Genomic DNA, 9,747 nt, shown 5'->3' with positions numbered 1-9,747 from the left:
GATCATATTGAATGGCGGTGCAGGCTCGAAGGGCAGAATGGCCTACTCCTGCATCTATTGTCTATTGTCTATTGTCTATTGAGATAAGGCTGGAACAGGATACTGATTGGGAATGATCAGCCATGATCATATTGAATGGCGGTGCAGGCTCGAAGGGCTGAATGGCCTACTCCTGCATCTATTGTCTATTGTCTATTATCCTTTCCTACCCATGTATTTGTCCAAATGCCTCTTAAATGTTGTTAATGTATCTGCCTCAGCCACTTCCACTGACAGCTCATTCCGTACGAGAATCAGCATCTGTGTAAAAAGGTTGCTGCTCACGTTCCCTTTTATTCTTTCCCCTCTAACCTTAAACCGATGCCCTCTAGTCTTCAATTCTTCAACCCTGGGAAAAAGACTGAATGCATTCACCCTCTCCATGCTTCTCATGATCATATACATTTCTATAAGATTGCCCTTATGTCTCCTATGCTCTGAAGAAAAATATTCCAGCTTGTCCAACCTCTCCCGATAACTCAGGCCATTGAGTTGAGGTGTTAAAGACCTGGCTACCGCTGTGCTACTCCCCTGAGAAGCTATCCCAACAATACACCAGCTCTCTCTTCTTAAACATCCGCATCCAACCCCATCTTTATCCCCTGTATGATCCTCAGTGTGTCCTGCTGTTGCTCCAACCCGAACACACGGACACCCACCTACCTGATGGAACCTGGATGTTTGGACTGGACAAGATCAGGGGTGTATTTAAACGCAATGAATGGAATTCTGAAATTACATTTGGAGTGAATGTAATGTAGAGCAGCGTGAAATGGAGGTGGATGACGTACGTGACTCGCTGTAAGGACACAGACAGGAGAATCTGAGGTGATCATGAGTATATGGAGGTAGAATGTGGGAGACAAGCTGGGACTGTATTGGGTAGTCATGGTCAGAGGGAACAAATGCTCGATGGAGGGTTTCAGCAGCTGATGGACTGACGCTCAGGTGAGCCATCGGAAACTGAGCAAGTGACCACCATCTAATAGGACAGAGAAACTGATCCATCAGCCTGAAACTGACTCACCACGTGGTTGTCAGTGACTCCAACACAAGTGAATGGAAGCATTGCTCAGAGCCTGTTTCTGTAACATTTAATACAACCAGGAAATGAAAAGTGAATAATTAGCTGAAAACAAGGCCACTGCTCTGTTAGAGTCAAAATCATTCAATGTTCAGTCACTGAATATTCTAACCTGCAGAAAGGAATCTCCCAGAATCACAGCAGAAGGAGAAAACAAGCTTGGCAGAGACAGAATGAAGCCACCGCCTGCATCAAAACAGCTCAGAACAAAGAGGCTGAATTCTCCACCAACTGACAAGCAATACAGATACTGTCAGTTACAGATCGAGTTCAGAATTATTCAGGAAACAGACTTACCAGATACACTGGTCGGTGGTGTGTGCCAAAAATCCATGAAATAGCTTTGTGATGTGTCATTTTTTCGTTGAGAAATGATTCTTTGTTTTCGCTGAGAAGAGCGGATGTGTAGTTCACTGATCACTAGATTTACAGACAAAGGAAACCTGATCAAGGACTCACAGGTCAATTACACTTTTAGCGACAGTCCATCGCACACAACAACAGCCTGTCACACAGAGAACAGAACAGATTCTAGTTTAACAGAGACACTCTCACAATGAACATCTGCTGCTTTAATAAAAATGTTACCTGTTTGAAGAAAAGGAACATATCACCTATACAGCGAGACTTTTAAACTGCCCAATGTAACTGCGGAGATTTTAACCAATTCAGTGATCACTTTTTCTATGTACTTTGAAGCTATTTTGAGCAGGGTATGTATCGTGGGTCGGTGTGGACTTGTTGGACCAAGGGCCTGTTTCCACACTGGAGGGATTCTATTCAATACAATTGTCAACCTGTCCCACAGCAGGATGGGTAAGGCTCGAGGGGACTCTGTACCGGGAAATGGTCATGTCCCATGGCAGGATGGGCAAGGCCTTGGACAAGTCTGGACCCAGGATGGGTAATGTCCAAGGGATATCTGTACAGGGGAGGCATTGTGTCCCACGTTAGGGTGGGTGAGGCCGGACAGGAATCTGTACAGGGGAACGTCTCCCCCACAGCAGGATGGGTAAGGCCCAAGCGGAGTCTGTACTGGGGACTGGTTGTGTCCCACAGTAGGATAGGTAAGGCCCCAGGGGAGATTGCAACAGGGAGGGGTTGTGTCCCACAGCAGAATGGGTAAGACCTGAGGGGAGTCCAACCCATAGAGGGGTTGTGTCTCATAGCAGGATGGGTAAGATTTGAGGGGAGTCTGTACCGGGGAGTGGATGTGTCCCGCAGCAGGATGGGTAAGACCCGAGGGGGGTCTGTACTGGGGAGGGATTGTGTCCCTCACCAGGATGGGTAAGGCCCGAGGGGAGTCTGTACACATGTGGTTGTGTCCCTCAGCAGGATAGGTAAGGGGTCTGTGTCCCTCAGCAGGATTGGTAAGGCCTGAGGCGAGTTGTACCATGGAGGGGTTGTATCCCAAGCAGGATGGGTAAGGCCCGAGGGCAGATTGCACCAGGGAGGGGTTGTACCCCACAGCAGGATGGTTAAGGCCAGTCAAGAGTCTGTACTGGGGAGGGGTTGTGCCTCACAGCAGGAAGGGTGAGGCCCAAGGGTACTCTGTACCAGGGAGGGTATGCGACCCAAAGCAGGACAGGTAAGGCTCAAGGGTAGACTGTGCCGGGGAGGGGTTGTATCCCCCAGCCAGACGGTAAAGGCCCGAGAGGAGTCTGAATCCTCAGAGGGCATGTGTCACACAGCAGGATGGGCAAGGCCCGATGGAAGTCTGTACCGGGGAGGGGTTCGGTCCCACAGCAGGATGGGTAAGGCTCGAGGGGAATCTGTACTGAGGAGGGGTTGTGTCCCACAGCAGGGTGGGTAATGTCCGAGGGGAGTCTATGTTGGGGAGGGGTTGTGTCCCACAGCAGAATGGGTAAGGCCTTAGGAGTGACTGAGAGCAAAGATTTACGTAGGGAGCTGAGGGGCAACATTTTCCACAGAGGACAGTTCATACACGGAATGGACTGCCAGTGGCGCATGGGAGAAACAAGAACAATTACAACATGGAAAAGACATTTGGGCAGGAACATGGAGGGGAGAAGGTTTGAAGGGCCAAGGGCCAAACGCAGGGAAATGCAACTCATTCAGTTCTGGAAACCTGGTCAGCATTGATGACTTCAGCCAGAGAGTCATGCAGCACAGAAAAAGACCCTAAGTCTTGGGTTATTGGTGGAGTGGACTATCGTGACAAGGCATGTTGTCGAGACTGAAGTAAGTTAGAGAGATATGGATGGTCGTCTGGACTGGAGCAGGTTTCAAATGTGTGAAGTGATTGGTGAGAGGGGAGGAAAGTACAGAGATAGGAACTGTTTTTGGCATTAGAATGATTGAAGACACTGATCCACAAGACAAGCTATAGATACAGTGTGGGAGAGGGAACACAGAATGGAGCATTCCCACCTGCTCGTGGAAGGCCTGCTTTCCCCTCTTTTGTTCTGATGCTCACAAGACAGCACAGGCTTGGATTGATAACTGTGACACTCCCAATGTCGTCTTCGTACAAGAAAGCTTGCAGTAAAGGCAGTGACTGAACCTGGGGTGTGTCTGTATTGTGCTCCCCCTCCAGCACTTTAGCTATGTCATGTCCTGTTAGCTGATGTTTGGAGTCCTCTCATTGCTCTCTGTTCTGTGCACTGAGTGTGATCTTACCTCACTGCAGGATTTACTGAAGGCTCCAGATCTCCCTGCCCTGTGTCTCTCTGGCTGACAAACCATCTTCAATGAGAGATGGATGAGACACCTAGCAGCTGGGAAGTCTATTAGGTCAGGACCTTCCTGAGTACCTACAGACAGATAAGCAGAATGGGAAATTAGACTGATGCAGTGAGGGCTACACATGTCAAATGGCACTGAGTCCCACAGAAATCTGGAACATCCCAGTCTCCATCGTCTCTCTGGAGTGGAGAAGTCTGTTTGCTCAGGATCTGGAGTAGCTGCAAGAGCGAGGGACATTGACAGAGGCAGCAATTAGACCCACTCAGTGAGGGATACCACATGGAGAGATACTAAGTGATATCACCAGAGTGCAAGATCAAACAATTGTGCAGGAAGAAAGGGTTTTGATTCATGTTGCACTGGGATGGGCAACCTGTAAGCAGGCGAAGTGATGGTCTAGTGGCATTAAGTGAGACAATTTATCCAGAAACTCAGCAAATGTTCACTGGACACAGATACAAATCCCACCATTGCAAATGAGAAAATGAGAATTAAATGCTTCAAAAAAGATGTAATTAAAAACCTGTGAGTATTAAACAATTGCTGATGTTAAGAAAAATCCACCGGGTGCATTCATGTCTTTAGTGAAATGATCTAAGATGGGTCTTTCCTTTGATTGTCCTGGACCCCGATAGCCCCGCCCTCCTGCTCGTTGACCTTCTCAAGATGGCGGCTCTGAGGTCCGCGCTCCCTCTTCCCTCAAATAAATGGCGGCCGTGACCCTGGGCCGCTTTCCCAACAGAGACTATCATCTCCTTATCCGGGTCTGGAGGGTCTTTTTCGGATTTTTTTCACCTATATCCGCGTCTTGTGAATTCTCTCCGCTCCTTTCTCCCAGTGAGTCTCCCACACACCGCTCTCTGAAGCCAATCGTAGCCGCACCCGGAGAAAGCTGCTCCATGACTCGCCTTGTCCTGGTTAATGTGACACTGCGCATGCTCTTCATAGAAACCAAACTGCGCGTGCGTCGGAGGTTGTCAGTGAGTTTATAGAGAATATTCATATCTGCACAGAATCACGGGGGAAATATTCGACATTAACAATTGCTCTGTCGAGTTACAGTCAATGAGATGGTTAATATGCAAATAGATTGTTCGGTCCAACTTAACCATACTAGCCAGGTATGTAAATTACCAATCGTTCTGGGAGTTTGAAAATAAGTTTGTTAATCAAGTTGTGTAAATCGATTGGAAATATGTTCATTGTCAGATTTACATCTGAACTATTTCTTTAAAACCTCACATTGGTTTATGAGAGGTGTTTAATGCTCCGCTATGCCGTGACAATGATCAATCCTGCAAAGCAGTTTGCTTTCTGACCAATCCTGAAGCGTTCACTCCACAGAATGCATTGGCCTGCTCCTCACTCACTCTGGTTGGAGGACCGGCCGCTGCTCGGTCCTTCAGTTCCGCCCCTTCCTTCCAAAAGCAGAGGTGATTCAGGTGCGACTCAGCAGTTAAGCAACAGAAACATTAAGGGACAAGGGAAGTTGGAGTCGATGCCTTATGATACAGGGAAAATATCCCGAATCTTGGACCGACAGACCGGCGTTCAATTTACAGGTAGTGCAGGTGTGTGTAAAAACAACTTTGAACAGGTTCATGAGGGAAAATAAGGGAAGTCAGGAACCGAGTAAAAACAATAGAAAACCCATACAATGTGGTGGTGCTCTCAATAGTCAGATGATTTTAGTCTTTACCAAGTGTTTCAGGGTCCCAATACAGTCTGTTCCACTCCTCCTTGTGCACATATACCACGATTGTGGGGTAAAGTGTTGTGGTGGGATATAAAGGTGCTTTTCTAGAACTCACTCGGTTTTGGAGTTAAAAATGGGTGAGAAAGAGTAGGGTTTTGTATGAAGTTACCTGTTCCCCTCCTGCTGCAGCATCTCATTACTGCCCTGACTCTACCTCGTACATGTTTGGTAGAGATCACTGTCATTTCATAAGCCCACAATACAAGATCCGTCACTCTGTTTAAGACAGCAGAAATCTCTTTTAGCACTATAGTCATGACATGCATGAACCTGTTGCAGTGCTTCAAACTCCATGACAGACTCGGTCTGGAACCTCCTCTATCCTTAAGACTTTATGCATTGCTTGCACTTTTCCATTTCCCCTTTGCACGTTCCCTTTCCAACCCACCCCACCTGTATCATTCCACAGTTGGAGCTGTCAAGGGCAGAAGTCTGTGGAATAGCCTCCCTAACCTTCTGTATCTTCCTTTTAAGATGTATTTTAAAATCATTCTCTTTAATCAATGTTTTGATCATCCATGAAGCACCTTAGGAGATTTGCCATTGTGAAAGTTCCATACAATGCAAGTAGTTGTTGTTATTGCCATACATTTAGGAGAAACAGGAATGATGCAGTCAAAATTCTAACAAGAAAGTCACTGATAGGCACAATATATAGGCCAACAAATAACTACATTACATTGGCATGGGCAATAAACAAATAAATAACTAATGCCTGTACAAATGGTACAGCTATTATCGTCGATGATTTTAATCTACATGTAGATTGGTCAAACCAGCTCAGTCAAGGTAGCCTTGAGGAGTTCACTAAGTGTATTCATGATAGGTTTCTTGAACAGTATGAAATGGAACTGACAAGGGAGCAAGCTATCCAAGATCTGGCCCTGTGCAATGAGGCAGGAATAATTAATGACTTCAGAGTTAAGGATCCTCTGGGAAGAAGCGATCACTGTATGGTTGAATTAGAATACATATGGAGAGTGTGAAGATAAAATCTAATAACTCGGTCCTGTGCTTGAACACTGGGAACTACAATAGAATGAGCGAGAATCTGGATAAAGTAGACTGTAAACAAAAATTTTATGGTGGGAAGTTGATGAGCAGTGGAATATTTTCAAAGACATTTTACAATGTGCTCAGCAAAGATATATTCCAGTGAAAAGGAAGGACTGTATGAAAAGGTATACTCAGCAATGGGTATCTAAGGAAAGTGATCAAATTAGACCCTAAGAACATAAGACATAGGAGTGGAAGTAAGGCCATTTGGCCCATCGAGTCCACTCTGCCATTTAATCATGGCTGATGGGCATTTCAACTCCACTCACCCGCATTCTCCCTGTAGCCCTTAATTCCTTGTGACATCAAGAATATATCAATCTCTGCCTTGAAGACATTTAGCGTCCCAGCTTCCACTGCACTCTGTGGCAATGAATTCCACAGGCCCACAACTCTCTGGCTGAAGAAATGTCTCCGCATTACTGTTCTGAATTTACCCCCTCTACTTCTAAGGCTGTGTCCACCGGTCCTAATCTCCTCACCTAACGGAAACAATTTCCTAGCATCCACCCTTTCCAAAACATGTATTATCTTGTAAGTTTCTATTAGATCTCCCCTTAACCTTCTAAACTTCAATGAATACAATCCCAGGATCCTCAGCCGATCCTCGTATGTTAGACCTCCCATTCCAGGGATCATCCATGTGAATCTCCGCTGGACATGCTGCAGTGCCAGTATGTCCTTCCTGAGGTATGGAGACCAAAACTGGACATAGTACGCCAAATGGGGCCTAACCAGAGCTTTGTAAAATCTCAGTAGCGCATCGCTGCTTTTATATTCCAACCCTCTTGAGATAAATGACAACATTGCATTCGCTTTCTTAATCATGGACTCCACCTGCATGTTTACCTTTAGAGAATCCTCGACTAGCACTCCCAGATCCCTTTGTACTTTGGCTTTATGAATTTCTCACCGTTTACAAGGTAGTCCATGCTTGTATTCTTTTTTCCAAAGTGCAAGACCTCGCATTTGTTCACATTGAATTTCATCAGCCATTTCCTGGACCACTTTCCCAAACTGTCTAGATCATTCTGCAGCCTCCCCACTTCCTCAGTACTACCTGCCTGTCCACCTAACTTCGTATCATTGGCAAACTTCGCTAGAATGCCCCCAGTCCCTTCATCCGGATAATTAATATATAACATGACCACGCAAGTAACCATGCCTGGGATCCAATCAACGACAAGTCCAGCAGTAACTTCAGTGCATTTGCCAAATGGGCAGACTGTTCAAGTGCAAGGAGTTATCCAAGCAGCTCAGTCCTCAGTCATACAGTCCCCTTCAGTTCAGACTGTTCAGATCTCTACTATATCTGAATGTGAGGACTCCAAGGAATCTGTGGATAGCATGACTGACTCTCAGAAACGTAGAGAAATTCTATCGAGACGGCCTTCATTCAGGAAAATCCTGAATGAACTTTCTACTGATCCCCTGGTGTGCCAAGAAATTGATGAGGAAAAATAAGAAGAAGAGTCTGTCTCAACTGTTACTACAATGACGATGCAGACACCCATCTATCAGACTATCAGCAGACAATACATTGCTATCACACAGCGGGGGAGCAATTCAGCTGGCCACAAAGGTTCAGATGGAGTGCAAGGACTCCAGACACTAACAATGACCAACGCAGCTACAGCCAAGGTTGGAGCAGCCATTGTACAGTATGCACAGAGCCCTGATGGACAGCAAATCTTTGTTGAAAATGTGTTGCTGGAAAAGCACAGCAGGTCAGGTAGCATCCAAGGAACAGGAGAATTGACGTTTCGGGCATAAGCCCTTCTTCAGGAATCAGGCAGCATCCAAGGAACAGGAGAATCAACGTTTTGGGCATAAGCCCTTCTGTGCCAGGCAGCCAAGTGCTTGTACGAGGTGCTGCTGAAGATGTCCAAACCTATAAGATCCGTAAAACTCCTAACTCCACTGCTGGCCAGGGAATGGTTATGGCATCTTCACCAGTCCTGCAAAGCCAGTTCCAGAATGCTGAAGAAACCACTCATAAATGTGAAATCTGCCACATGAAAAACAGGGAAGCAGCTCGAGAGTGCTGTCGCAAGAAGAAAGAGTATGTGAAATGCTTGGACAATCGGGTTGCTTTTCTGGAAAATCAAATTGAAAGAGAAGGTGTACAAAGTGGCCAAAACAGCGTGAAACTAGAACTGGGAAAACGTTAAAGGTCAACTGAAAGCCACAAAAGAGCAATAAAGAAAAGTAATATAGAACATGAGAAAAATAAACTAGCACAGACTATAAAGACAGAGAGCAAAAGTTTATATAAATATATATAATGAGAAAAGAATGGCTAAAGTAAATGTTGGTCCTTTGAAAAATGAGAAGAAGCATTTAGTTATGGGATATCATAGTGGAGGATACTAATATCTTTCCAGTAACTAGCAAAGAGACAAAGGTAGGTGAGGATTTGGAAACTATCATTATTACGGAACAGCGAGTTTTAGACTGTTTGGAGGTAATTGAGCTAATGATAGAAAAGTCTTCTGACCCTGATGGAATGCCTCCCAGGATACTAAAAGAGATGCCAGGAAAAATAGCAAATGCACTGGCAGTAATTTTCTAAAATTCACTGGACTCTGTGGCAGTCCCAGCAGACTGGAAAACAGCAAAAGTGACCCCACTGTTTTAAAAAGGAGGTGGACAAAAAGTGGGGAATTATATACCAGTTAGTTTATTTTCTGTAGTGGGAAAGATGCTTGGGTCTATTATCAAGGAAGAAATAACAGGGAATTTCGATAGAAATTGTCCCTTTGTACAGATGCAGTACGGGTTCATGAAGGGCAGGTCATGCTTCACCAATCTTTTGGAATTCTATGAAGACATTTCAAGCAAGGTGGACAACGGGGACCCAGTGGATGTGGTGTACCTGGATTTCCAAAAGACCATCAACAAGGTGCTGTGCAAGAGGCTGTTGCACAATATAAGGGTGCATGGCATTAGCGGTAGAGTATTAGCATGGATAGAAGATTGGTAAACTAATAGGAAGCAAACTGTTGGGGACAAATGAGTATTATTCTGGCTGACAACCATTGACAAGTCGTGTGCCTCAGGGATCAGTGTTGGGACTGCAATTATTTACAACTGATACAGATGATTT

General features: G+C 45.5%; 1 pseudogene; it reads left to right on the top strand.

The window, feature by feature from the left end:
• The first annotated feature begins 7,784 nt into the window (after positions 1-7,784).
• LOC140478454 (cyclic AMP-responsive element-binding protein 1 pseudogene) lies at positions 7,785-8,812 on the top strand (annotated as a pseudogene).
• The last annotated feature ends 935 nt before the right edge of the window (positions 8,813-9,747 follow it).

Source organism: Chiloscyllium punctatum, chromosome 6 (assembly GCF_047496795.1).
Source record: "Chiloscyllium punctatum isolate Juve2018m chromosome 6, sChiPun1.3, whole genome shotgun sequence".
Classification (NCBI taxonomy): Eukaryota; Metazoa; Chordata; class Chondrichthyes; order Orectolobiformes; family Hemiscylliidae; genus Chiloscyllium; species Chiloscyllium punctatum.
The sequence above is the reverse complement of the archived record's forward strand: the minus strand, read 5'-3'. Positions and strand labels throughout refer to the sequence as shown.